The sequence below is a fragment of the Lepidochelys olivacea genome, assembly GCF_965140295.1.
Source record: "Lepidochelys olivacea isolate rLepOli2 genome assembly, chromosome: 2".
Taxonomy (NCBI): Eukaryota; Metazoa; Chordata; order Testudines; family Cheloniidae; genus Lepidochelys; species Lepidochelys olivacea.
Genome location: NC_140412.1, coordinates 76,384,360 through 76,397,530, shown reverse-complemented (window position 1 = coordinate 76,397,530; position 13,171 = coordinate 76,384,360). Strand labels below are relative to the sequence as shown.

General features: G+C 43.5%; 1 long non-coding RNA gene across 1 annotated transcript in view; it reads right to left on the bottom strand.

Moving 5' to 3' along the window:
• LOC311515550 overlaps positions 1-13,171 on the bottom strand; it is a 32,775-nt gene that overhangs the window by 16,211 nt on the left and 3,393 nt on the right. Inside the window, exon 2 of the long non-coding RNA XR_014710175.1 lies at positions 2,101-2,248. This is a non-coding gene — a long non-coding RNA (uncharacterized lncRNA). The remainder of the gene's footprint in view (positions 1-2,100; positions 2,249-13,171) is intronic.

Sequence of the window (13,171 nt, the reverse complement as noted above, 5' to 3'; positions counted from 1 at the left end):
GTGAAGAGAGCAAACTCCACTGCAGAGAGCCCTGCAGAAACAACAGCCGTCTCCTGCCAGGTCACTACCCCCGATGCCAACACACGCTTGGGTGAGCACCTATGACGCTCCGGGCGCCTCCGCCACCACCGGTCCTGAGACAAGGAGACATGGCACCGACCTCACCTGTGAGGAACTCAATGCCAAGACTCTCCCCAAGCATCATGCCTCCGCCTCTGGCACCAACATCACAGTGGGCACCAAGAGAAAGCCAAATTAGCACTGACCACACCAGTTAAAACACCATAGCATTTGCTGGTGCCAGTACCAGCACTGACGAAAGCGTTTCCATCAGCATTGGCGGTACCACCACATGCTATGCCACAAAAACAACTCATGTATGTGTCCCCACCGATTCTCTTGCTATCATGCGTAATACACAAGATACAAATAGACAAGGCCAGCCCTCTGTGGAGATAGAGGCGGTTAGGGACTATTTAGAAAAGCTGGACGTGCACAAGTCCATGGGGCCGGACGAGTTGCATCCGAGAGTGCTGAAGGAATTGGCGGCTGTGATTGCAGAGCCACTGGCCATTATCTTTGAAAACTCGTGGCAAACCGGGGAAGTCCCGGATGACTGGAAAAAGGCTAATGTAGTGCCAATCTTTAAAAAAGGGAAGAAGGAAGATCCTGGGAACTACAGGCCAGTCAGCCTCACCTCAGTCCCTGGAAAAATCATGGAGCAGGTCCTCAAAGAATCAATCCTGAAGCACTTGCATGAGAGGAAAGTGATCAGGAACAGCCAGCATGGATTCACCAAGGGAAGGTCATGCCTGACTAATCTAATCGCCTTTTATGATGAGATTACTGGTTCTGTGGATGAAGGGAAATCAGTGGATGTATTGTTTCTTGACTTTAGCAAAGCTTTTGACGCGGTCTCCCATAGTATTCTTGTCAGCAAGTTAAGGAAGTATGGGCTGGATGAATGCACTATAAGGTGGGTAGAAAGCTGGCTAGATTGTCGGGCTCAACGGGTAGTGATCAATGGCTCCATGTCTAGTTGGCAGCCGGTATCAAGTGGAGTGCCCCAAGGGTCGGTCCTGGGGCCGGTTTTATTCAATATCTTCATAAATGATCTGGAGGATGGTGTGGATTGCACTCTCAGCAAATTTGCGGATGATACTAAACTGGGAGGAGTGGTAGATACGCTGGAGGGGAGGGATAGGATACAGAAGGACCTAGACCAATTGGAAGATTGGGCCAAAAGGAATCTGATGAGGTTCAATAAGGATAAGTGCAGGGTCCTGCACTTAGGACGGAAGAACCCAATGCACAGCTACAGACTAGGGACCGAATGGTTAGGCAGCAGTTCTGCGGAAAAGGACCTAGGGGTGACAGTGGACGAGAAGCTGGATATGAGTCAGCAGTGTGCCCTTGTTGCCAAGAAGGCCAATGGCATTTTGGGATGTATAAGTAGGGGCATAGCGAGCAGATCGAGGGACGTGATCGTTCCCCTCTATTCGACATTGGTGAGGCCTCATCTGGAGTACTGTGTCCAGTTTTGGGCCCCACACTTCAAGAAGGATGTGGATAAATTGGAGAGAGTCCAGCGAAGGGCAACAAAAATGATTAGGGGACTGGAACACATGAGTTATGAGGAGAGGCTGAGGGAGCTGGGATTGTTTAGCCTGCAGAAGAGAAGAATGAGGGGGGATTTGATAGCTGCTTTCAACTACCTGAAAGGGGGTTCCAAAGAGGATGGCTCTAGACTGTTCTCAATGGTAGCAGATGACAGAACGAGGAGTAATGGTCTCAAGTTGCAGTGGGGGAGGTTTAGATTGGATATTAGGAAAAACTTTTTCACTAAGAGGGTGGTGAAACACTGGAATGCGTTACCTAGGGAGGTGGTAGAATCTCCTTCCTTAGAGGTTTTTAAGGTCAGGCTTGACAAAGCCCTGGCTGGGATGATTTCACTGGGAATTGGTCCTGCTTTGAGCAGGGGGTTGGACTAGATGACCTTATGGGGTCCCTTCCAACCCTGATATTCTATTATTCTATGATTCTAAGGCCAAGGTCATCCTGATAGTCCTGACAAGGCCCAGACAAGCCTGGTACCCTTACCTGATGCAAATGGCGATATACATGCCTTGAGCTCTCCCTCGCCGACCAGACCTGCTTTCACAGAACAATGGTCACACTCTTCATCCAAGTCCGGAGAAACTCCACCTGCAAGCGTGGCTCCTGCAAGATTCTATCATGGCGAACTAGCCTGTTCAGAACAAGTCAAACACGTATTACTAAACAACAGGAAATTGACCACACATAATACTTACCTTCAAAAATCATAAAGATTCTCCTCGTGGTGTCAAGAGAAACATTTGATGGCCATTACAACACTGTTACCGATAGTGCTGGAATACCTATTGGAGCTAAAACACTTGGGTTTGGCAAATAGCTCAATCAAAGTACATCTCATGGCCATTACAGCATTCCATCAAGAGATCGAAAGGACTTCGATCTTCACACACCCAATTACTAGAGACTTCCTTACCGGCCTCCAGAACGTTTACCCAGAGGTTCGCCCACCTGCTCCAGCCTGGGAGCTAAACCTGGTTCTGAAATGCTTCACCAGACCACCATTCAAACCTTTAGCCACCTGTTCCTTACTACATTTGTCTATGAAAGTGGCATTTTTGGTTGCTATCACTTCCGCCTGACGTATGAGTGAGATAGGGGCCCTCATGTCCAATCCCTCCTACACAATATTTTTCAAGGACAAGGTCACGTTACAACCACACCCAAAATTCTTACCGAAAATATCATAATCCTTTTATAGAAACCAACCAATTCATCTTCCCAAAACCATTACCCAAAACCACACAGGACTCCAAGAGAAACCATCTTGACATTAGATGCGCATTAGCATTCTACTTAGACAGGACCGAGCCTTTCTGAAAGTCCCCAAGACTTTTTGTGTCTACTACCAAGCATTCAAAAGGAGACTATCCAAATGGATCTCCACATGTATTCAATAATGCTATCAATTTCAGAATACTGAACTTCCTAAGGCCATCGGAGCTCATTCCACACACTCATTATCAACATTGGTAGCATTCCTAAAGAACGTATCTATGATAGAAATATGTAGAGTGGACACTTGGGCCTCTGCCCTGATCACTATGCAATCACTCAAGGTTCCAGATCCGATGCCAAGTTGACCTAACCATACTTGCCTCTACAGCACAAATTATCATCCTCTGTGGTACTGAGAGTACCACAAATTATCATGTGAAGAAGTGGGTATTCACCCACGAAACCTTATGCTCCAATATGTCTGTTAGTCTATAAGATGCCACAGGACTCTTTGCCGCTAGTACAACAAAAATATTTCAAACTTGGGGATTCCCCAAAATAGATTTTTGCAACGAAGGACAACAAAATGCCTCCTGTTTTGGCTCTCAAAGAGGTTGGAGTCAGGATGCTCTAGTAGATGTCTTTCTGATCCCTTAGTTGGATCATCTGCTCTGTGCATTTCCTCCTTTGCCCCTAATTCCCAAGGTGCTCAGGAAAGTGAGACAAGACTGGGCTGAAATTATCCTGGTGGCTCCAGCATATCCATGGAAATTTTGGTATGTGGACCTACTGCAACTCTCCATTCAATAACGTATAACTCCCTCTCCTGCCAGACAATCTTTCAGATTCCATCTGGATCCAAAATCTCTTCAACTCATGACATAGAGGCTCTCTGTCTAACTTCCACAAACGGAAAATGTCCCAATGAGGTCCAGAGATTTATTATGAAACATAGAAAGCCATCAACCAGAAAAGCGTACACTGCTAATTGGAAATGATTTTCCTTATGGATGAAGATGAAACAGACTGATCCCCTACAAGCATCTGTTCCATTAATTCTGGATTATTTACTGTAATTTAAATCATTCAGTATTCTTGTTTAGTTCAACCAAAGTTCATCTAGACTTTCATCCTCCTCTTCAAGGTTCTTCAGTAATTTCCCATCCTACAGTCACAAAATTTTTTAAAGGATTATTGCACATCTTTCCACCAATTAGGAATATGCCACCTTCATGGAATTTGAACTTAGCTCTCCAATCACTAATGTAACCTCCATTTGAGCCTCTTTCACTTTGCTCCCTTCACCATTTTTCAATTAAATGGGCATTTTTGGTAGCTGTCACTTCTGTGCGCAGAGTGAGATGCAAGACTTATGTCCAATCCTCTGTACACAGGTTTCCACACAGAGTAACTATGCAATCACATCCCAAATTTATCTCAAAAGACATTTCAGACTTTCACATTAACCAGTATATACACTTACCTGTGTTTTTTCCAAAACCTCATTAATCCCCTGATTAAGTGAATTTGCAAACACTGGATGGCAGGAGATCTCTTTCATACTATCTTAGGAGCACAAGACCATTGAGGAAATCTCCTAGACTCCGTATTGCACATGGTAGTGCTTCAAAGGGCAAACCAGTCTTCTCTCAAAGATTATCAAGATGTATTACAGACTGTCTAAAAATTTCTTATATAACCCTTCTGCCAAGTGGAGTTAGCGGCAACAAGTGTAACCCAACACCAGCCAAAAGTGATCATTTTGACAAAGCAGCTCCTTCCTGCTGCTCACCTCAGCAGAATAGGCATGTCTACACAAACATGATCTGTTTCTGAAGTCTCTTCCCCCAGCTCATCACTAGATGTCAGGAGAGAGCTCAGTCAGACCTTGCTTACACTTACTTTGTCAACAATCTACAGCCTCCAGTTTGAGTAACTGTTCATTCCACTACATCACAAGTGGTCTCAGCAGCAGGGTTCAGCAGGATACCAATGGCTGAAATTTGCAGAGCAGTGACTTAGTCTTCAGTGCCCAAATTTATTAACCATTATTCCTTAGTATCAGCCTCCAGAGCAGATGCACAAGTGGGAAGAACATTCCTACAATCTCTATTTAAATGAGTTTCTAGTTCCCACCACCCGAATCACCACATTGCTTGTTAATCACCATGAGTGGGAGACACATAAACAGGAACATGAAGAAGAAAGAACAGTTACTTAACTTATAGTTGGTTTTCTAGATATTCTGTGCATGTAGATCCTGTAACCGACCCTCCATCCCCACAGCTCAGAGACTATTTGAGACGCTGGATGACAAGAAGGAACTGAGAGGGTGAGTGAGGTTGTGCTGTCCTTTGTACCCTTGGGGTGATGGTGCAAGGAAATGAAGGCCACGTGCATTTCCCCTACTGGACACAGCTGTTGAAGCTTCTGAACCCTTGTACTAGAGTGGTAACCATACCATGAGTGGAATCCCCAGGCACAGAACATCTCAAAGAACCAGTTACTATAACATAAATAACTATTCTTTTTGACAATGTTGAAACATTTTATTTAGATTTTGACCTTTTTAATGAAAAAATTAAAATAAACTAACTTAAATTTCTTAAAGAAAAATTGTTTCGAACAGAAAATTTGAACATATCATTTTGAAAATGTCAAAATGGGACTTGACAATTATAAAACTTTTTTCAGTTCTTCCAAATGGGAAATTAATCAGAACCAACCCTTTCCTGAAAAATGTTTCAGTTGTGACAAATCAGAATTTTTTTATGGATAAATATTTTGTGAAAGGAATCCTGACCAGCTCTAGTCATTAGTATCTTCTTGACAACAGGAACTGTGACATGACTTAGGGATTGTCTATATGGCACATTATTGCATGGAAGACCAGAGTGTAACTCTACAACACGCCAGCTTACCACACGGTAACAACCCACTGCTACAGCACAGTGACAGTCCCGGAGTGCGGATTAACATACTACAGCTTCAAAGTTTGCTGTAGATTCACATGCTGGCTTGCAGCACGGTAACTTGCCCTGAAAACAAGCCTGTAGCAGGGTGATTTGTTCAGTCCACCGGCCTAGTGGTCTGGGTTTCTGACTCCAGTCTCTGTTAGTTCAAGGTGTCCCTGTCCTCTGGATGAGGTCTTAGCTCAGGGGTGGGCAAACTTTTTGGCCCAAGGGCCACATCTGGGTATGGAAATTGTATGATGACCCATGAATGCTCACAAAATTGGGGGTTGGGGTGCAGGAGGGGGTGAGGGCTCCGGCTGGGGCTGCAGCCTTTGGTGTGGGGCCAGAAATGAGAAGTTCAGGGTGTGGGAGGAGGCTCCGGACTGGGGCAGTGGGTTGGAGTCTGCCGGGGGGGGGGGGGGGGCAAGGTGAGGGCTCCGGCTGGGGATGCGGGCTCTAGGATGGAGCTGGGGATGAGGAATTGGGGGTGCAGGAGGATGCGCTGGGCTGGGACCAAGGGATTCAGAGGGCGGGTGGGGTTTCAGGGCTGGGGCAGGGGGTTGGGGCGTGGGAATGGGTCAGGGGTGCAGGCTTCGGGTGGTACTTACTTCAAGCAGCTCCCGGAAGCAGCGGCATGTCTCTTCTCCAATTCCTATGCAGAGGCGCAGCCAGGCAGTTCTACACACTGCCCTGTCTGCAGGTGCAGCCCCTGCAGCTCCCATTGGCCGCAGTTCCTGGCCAATGGGAGCTGGAGGGGTGGCGGGGACAGCGTGTGGAGCCCCTGGCTGCCCCTATGCATAGGAGCAGGAGGGGGGGACATGCTGCTGCTTCCGGGAGCCATGGCACACACGGAGCGGGGCAAGCCCCCCAATCCCACTCCCCAGCGGGAGCTTGAGGGCCAGATTAAAACATCTGAAGGGCCCGATGCGGCCCCCGGGCCGTAATTTGCCCACCCCTGTATTAACTAGTCTGGCCTGTTTAATGGTGACCCCTAACCCTGCTCTCCTTGGGGTCAGGGACATAGCTCCAAGGTAGATAGGGAACTTGGGCCCTCCCTCTCTACCAGGTCCTGGTTCAGGGCCCTGAAAGTCAAGTTGTGTGCACCAACCTAAGTTCAGCCAGCCAACTTGCTCACCTTCCCATGGTTTACTTCCTACCACCACTGCATCCCAGTTTGGGGTATGGTCGCTGAAGCTCCCTTTATCCTGGTCTTCTCCCAGGAGTGTGCTCAGCAGTGCCGGAGGGGCAGGCCTCCCTGGCCTGGTATTGCCCCAGCTCTTCCCATCTCTGCCAAAGAGTGGGATTTATAAATCCTGTTGCAATGCCTTTAGGATATTAACTTATTTGATCTATGCATAATTCAATGGCTGAATTTAAATGGAAAGAATTTAAAGTAATCATAGGAACAGGGTATATATATATCTTGACGATCTCAAGATTCATGCATTTGAGGGTACGATACAGATGGGTACACAGTATCAATCTATGGTTTAGTTAAACTTAAATCAAATTGGCAGAGAAACAGAGTGTCTTATAACAATTTCCTATGAGAGAATTTCATGACCAAAGACAAAGAAGAATTTATAAATGTCTTACTGAGTGAATAATTATTATATCAAAGTTATTCAAATGTCCATATCCTGTTATTGTCTGATTGTCACATTGGTTTTGCTTACTGAAAGGTAGCTAATGGCTGCATTGTTCTACATCTCATTTTTGAGATGTAGAACAATGTGCTGCCTGATAGTCATATTATTTTAATCAAAATCCAGAGAACACAGGAAGTAATCACTTAAGTGTGACAGATACATTTTAGCAATACTGAAGATTTTAAAACACTTTATGTTATCTATTGAAAGATTTTCTTACTAATCACTGTTAATGATCTTTTGTTTATTTCTGATGAAGAAAAATGAGCAATTACACTAAAGTTAAAACTATCAATCTCTGTGTTTGCATCTGATACACATTTTTCTGTGGTAACATTATCAAGAAATAATTTAGCAATTAGCACTCAATTTAAATGAGGAATTAGTTTAAATAAATTATCTGTGTTCTCCTAAAACAAAATTGTCAATCTAAATAAAAGGGGATCTGTTAATTACGTTTACTGCTCTCAAAAAACTCAATAGTTATATTTTTAATTACATTTTTAGCCACTCATTTCAGAGAAACACAAATATGTTGCTTTCTGCTGATATTTTTTAAATGAACTACTTTTCCAAAGTGATTAGCCATGTCACTTCTGAGAGAATATTGGTCTTAGATGATGATGAACCACAAAATACAATTAAACCCATAAACCATTCTACACTGGTGGTGACATGCATTAATTGTGATTTCACTTGCTGATATTGCTATCACTAGCAAATTCTAAGAATCATGCACTAGTGACTGTGCATTATGGAAAAAGTGAATTACAACAACATGTCTGAGAACAAAAATCTCAGATCTGAATGTGGATCTTGGATGAAATTCTGGTCCCATTGAGGTTAATGGCAAAACTCTCACTAATGAAGCCAAGATTTTTCCCCTTGAGTCTGATATTCTGTTATCTTCTATCTGTGGTGATTTCAGTTTAAAATTCTCTGTGATGTCCTTTTAGTACTCTGCCCATGTTTCCAGTATAAGTGGCATTTCTTCTTAATTTAAAAGCATTTCATGAAGAAAATTATTCAGAAATCACCAAGGAGAAAATATGTGTGTATATATATATATATATATATGAACAAATTCCTCAGTGACTTACCCAGAAAATGTTCAAAGACTCAGCCTTACTTAACATCCATTGCCTCATGGGCAAGGGAGAAAAGGTGGACCCTAAAGTGTGCCCTGAATACTAATATATATATATATATATATACACACACACACTAATATATATGCATACTAATATATGCATATTAGTGTGCAGCTGAATTTGTATATATAAATATATATTTATTTTCCTGTCTCAAGAGCAAAAGAAAAATAAAGAGAGTGAGAGGGCACCTGCAAAATGAAGTAAACTTTGTGATCAAACAGGATGGTCAAAAAAATGTAACATTTAAAAAAGATGATGTATTGGCACTTTCAACCATCATTTTTTCACATTTTGTGGAATGTTATTCTTTTTAAATTCAAAATCTCAATATTTCTTCAACATTGAGAGTAGAGAGTAATATTCTATCTGGAACTTACAGGTTTTGACCTTTTTACTAAAGGCCAGATTCTAGTAACTTTCAACAGTCCTATAATCCTTATGTTATATTTCTTCCACTTTTTAACAGCTTCAGTGTGTTCCATAATTGGTTGATTAAAAATGTAGAAGGCTGTGATTCAGAGCAGTCATACACCTATGGTATTTTTACTTCAACGTCAAGAAGTTTCCTGACATATTTTATTGGGAAAGTGACATGTTCTGCTCCCAAAGAAGTAATTCAAGCAATGTATTACATTCTTGTAAGTTCAAAAATGAAAGGCAGTAGTATTCATAGAGCTGTTGATATGCCTGGTAGTAATTTATGGATTGATTATGACCATATTTGAGGTAGTACTATCTGTTTCTTAGAGTGCTAATTTGGACTCATCCTTAACATCCTGACAATACTATAATTCACACATACTGTACAGACTGAAAACATTCAAAGCCAGGCAATTCAGTCCAGATGATTAAACATACCAAAATAATAACATAACTTTGGAGCTCACTTCCTCCCCAGATCCATAGCAGGCCATATTTTGTTAATATTCAGGCACACTTTTAAGGCCCATCTTTTTCCCCTTGCCCATGAGCAAAGGATGGTAAGTAAGGCTGAGTCTTTGAATATATATATATATATTAGCGTGCAACTGAATGGTTTGTACCTCTCATTGGAATCACATGTCAAAAATATAATGTAAACCTGTTCTTTATCTCTGGACTTTCAAATCAGCATGTGTGATCTTAATACTACAAAGCGAAGAGCACTTGCATAAGGAAGACAAACTGCACTGGGCCCATAATATCATACTAATGAAGTGAGAGTTAAAGATGAGGATGAATTTTTGTACAATAACCCTATTTGCAACCAGTTTTAACTTTGACAAAGTAATAATCTTCAAGTTAAAACTTTCCAGATTGGTCTCAATTTGGTGTCTGTGTGGTTTTGTTTGTTTGTTTGTTTTTCCAAATTTAAGAATGTTTTGTTTGGCTGTTTTGAGTTACAAAAATGTAACAAATGAAAGAGTTTGAGTATAAGACAATGGGGCAGATCCTGAGGTGCTGTAAATTGTCATAGTTCCATTGAACTCAATGGAGCTATGACAATCTACATCATCTGATGATCTGCCCCCCCATGTTCTTACTGATCAAGTAACTAAAAAATTGCTTTGTTTTAAAAACTGACACTTGTCGTGTTCTTAGTTCTTTGTATTTAAGAAAACAATATAATCCACACTCGGCTGGAAGGGGTTAAAGGATAGTACTGGCACCAAGTAGCCCCACCCCTCCCATCCTGCAGAGCTTGCTCCAACTGGAGACAGAGTTGAAAAGGGAGCAACCCAGCTTAGAAAGTGGGAGGTTGGGGAGATGTACAAACGTACCTGGAAGGCTCCTGACAAAGGTGCTGGAGAAGTCTCCCTAAGGGAATAGGACTTTATGCTGAGCCCCATAAGGGTTGGTGGTTTGGTTTCTTCTCTCCCCCCACCCACGCTTTATCTGGGACCAGGAGCTGAAGGAGGAAAGCAGCGGTAGGAAGTGACCCAGGGAGGGTAAATCACAAGGGCCTCTAGGAGGCCAAATGCTGTTTACCCTCTTAGGATCCTGGATTGGAGCCCAGTGGAGTGGTGGGCCTGGGCACCCCTACCACTGCCCCTATTACTAGGTGGGTGCTAACCACCAGGCCACCAGGGACCCTCTTACATTTGGTGGAAAAGGAGGGCATGATAGAGTCCCAGGCCTGAGAGTAGGCATCACAGAACACCAGGGATGGATACTGAGAAACTGCTAATATGGATTCTCAGAAACCAACAGCAGCAGGCTGCCCAGCAGCAGCAACAGCAGAGCCAACTGCTGCAGCAACTCACCACCCAACAGCAGCAGCAGGTGGCAAAGCAGCAACAGCATTCGATTAAAGAGGTGGTAGCACAACACCAGGAGCAACAACAGTGGCTAGTTCAGTAGATGGCGACACTCCTAAAAACACCCCGGGGCCCTGGCCAGCCTCAAGCCTAACCATTGGAGACACAGATCCAACCCCACCCATCCTGGTAAAGCTGACCAAAATGGGACCCGCAGACAACCGTGAGACGTTCCTTGTCACTTTGAAGCAGGTTGTTGTCAGCCTGATGGCCCAAAGAGATCTGGGCCACCCTATTGGCCTCTTACTTGACTGGCCACGTCTTGGAGTCTTGATGTGATGAGTGTCCTAGACTACACTCATGTCAAAGTGGCCATCTCAGACACCTTCAGCATCTCACCAGAAACCTAACAACACCAGTTCTGCCTTGAGAAATTTATCCCTGGTGCATGGCCATGGGTGGTTGCTCAGAGCTTGAAAGAACGCTGGTGGCAGTGGCTCCAGCCAGAGGGATGTACGGGGATTCAGGTGGCAGAAAAGATCGTCATGGAATGATTCACCCAAATCCTTCCAGCAGGAGGATGCAAGTGGGTGGTGAATCATCAGCCAGAAGCAGTAGCAGAGGCAGTGTCATTGGCAGAGAACTATCTGATGTCCCTCAGGCTAGTGCCTGAAACACTAGAAGTTGGGCCTGTGTGCCCTGGCTCCCTGTGGAGCACTGATACCCGAACACCAACAAGGGTAATTAGGAGTGCTTGGTCACACAACTCTAGTGGGAGGGGGCATGAAGGCCAAGAAAAGAACCTGGAAATGCCCCCTCCCAACCATTATGGCCCTTCCTGGCCCAGGCAAGTGACCTTATCCAAAGGGATTCCATCCCTTGGGAGAACTTACCAAGAAACCAACTCCTCCCACCAGGAGATGTTTTGCTTTTGGCCAGCAAGGTCACTTCAGAATGGACTCTTTATTCATGGACTATAATTACAGGTGGACCTGGACAGCCAATAAGAGGGCTCGAAAGAGCGGCCCTGGGAAGTTGTTGATCCCAGTACAGGTGGATGGAGTAGCTGTAGAAGGGCTGATAGACTCAGGCTGTAGTCTGGGAAACTTCACCCATGAGGAAGTCCTTCTCCTAGGTCTTTGTCTTCCTTTGAGCACCCTTCTGTCTGAGGCTCCCTCTCAGCTACTGAAGCCATTTCTTGATTTCCTGGGTCTTCTGGCCACAGCTCTGTTTTCTCCACAGAGGGGCTTTGCTGCTGTTTAACTGCTTCCTTGGAGAACCTCCAGTCACACCCAAGTATGACCAGGTAGGCCAGGTCTTTTGCCACTCCAGCCTGTACCATTTCCATGTATTCACAGGGACATACGGCCCCATCCACTGGAGAACTGAAGCAGAGTGACTTGCCAGAGGTCAGATAGGGAGTCTGTGGCAGAGGCAGAAACTGAATCAAGATTTTATGAGTCACAGTTCAGTGCCTAAACTACAAGATTATTTTCCCTCTGTAGCTGATGGGATTTTACCTATGCTTATAAACGATTGAAACTGTTTTGCATTGTTAACTGTAATTCTTACTATCCAGCAAACACCACGATCAGGTAAATTCTTGGTTATACCTTGTGGTTATATTAGCACAACTTTTCCCATTTATTCTGGAACCTGAAGCTCCTAGTTCACACTTCATCAAGGGTGAAATCATCTCCTGGGAAGACATGCTAAATAAGAACATGCCTTGATTTAATTTTGTTCACTAGATTACCATCCTAAATCCTGCAATACAATATCTCTGTTACTGTAATACACTCTATTTAGTTTTTGGATGAAGTTCCGTTTGATATTTTATTAATTTCTTTCCTGTATTACTTTTACAAATATATTAACAGATACACATTTGAACAGATGAACAGCTGTAGAGTGATGTTGCTAGAAAAAGCTGGATAACACTGTTCACTATGGGCCAGATCCAACAAAAATTGTATATGGTCTTCCGAATCAGAAAATCTCAAAATACATTACATTGTTGGGTTTTTTCTTTTTATAATTAATATGGAGAGAGAGAGAGAATACAGTAGACACAACTGTAAGATATCAAAGAGTTCTGATGACATTGTCATGACCACAAGAGTGAAGCTTGAGTAATTTTTGATGTGAGAATGACAAGACATTTTAACTATATTATTCATTGTTTTAAATGAGATCATAAACTTTCATACCTCAGAAGCAGAGATGGACTCTGATAATACTCAGGGTTTTAAGTAGTTTGTTAAATTCTATGATGATGAGTTTGACTATTTTTTTATTTCCATTTATTCTTATGTGCTGTACGATAGGCTACTAACCGGGGCCCT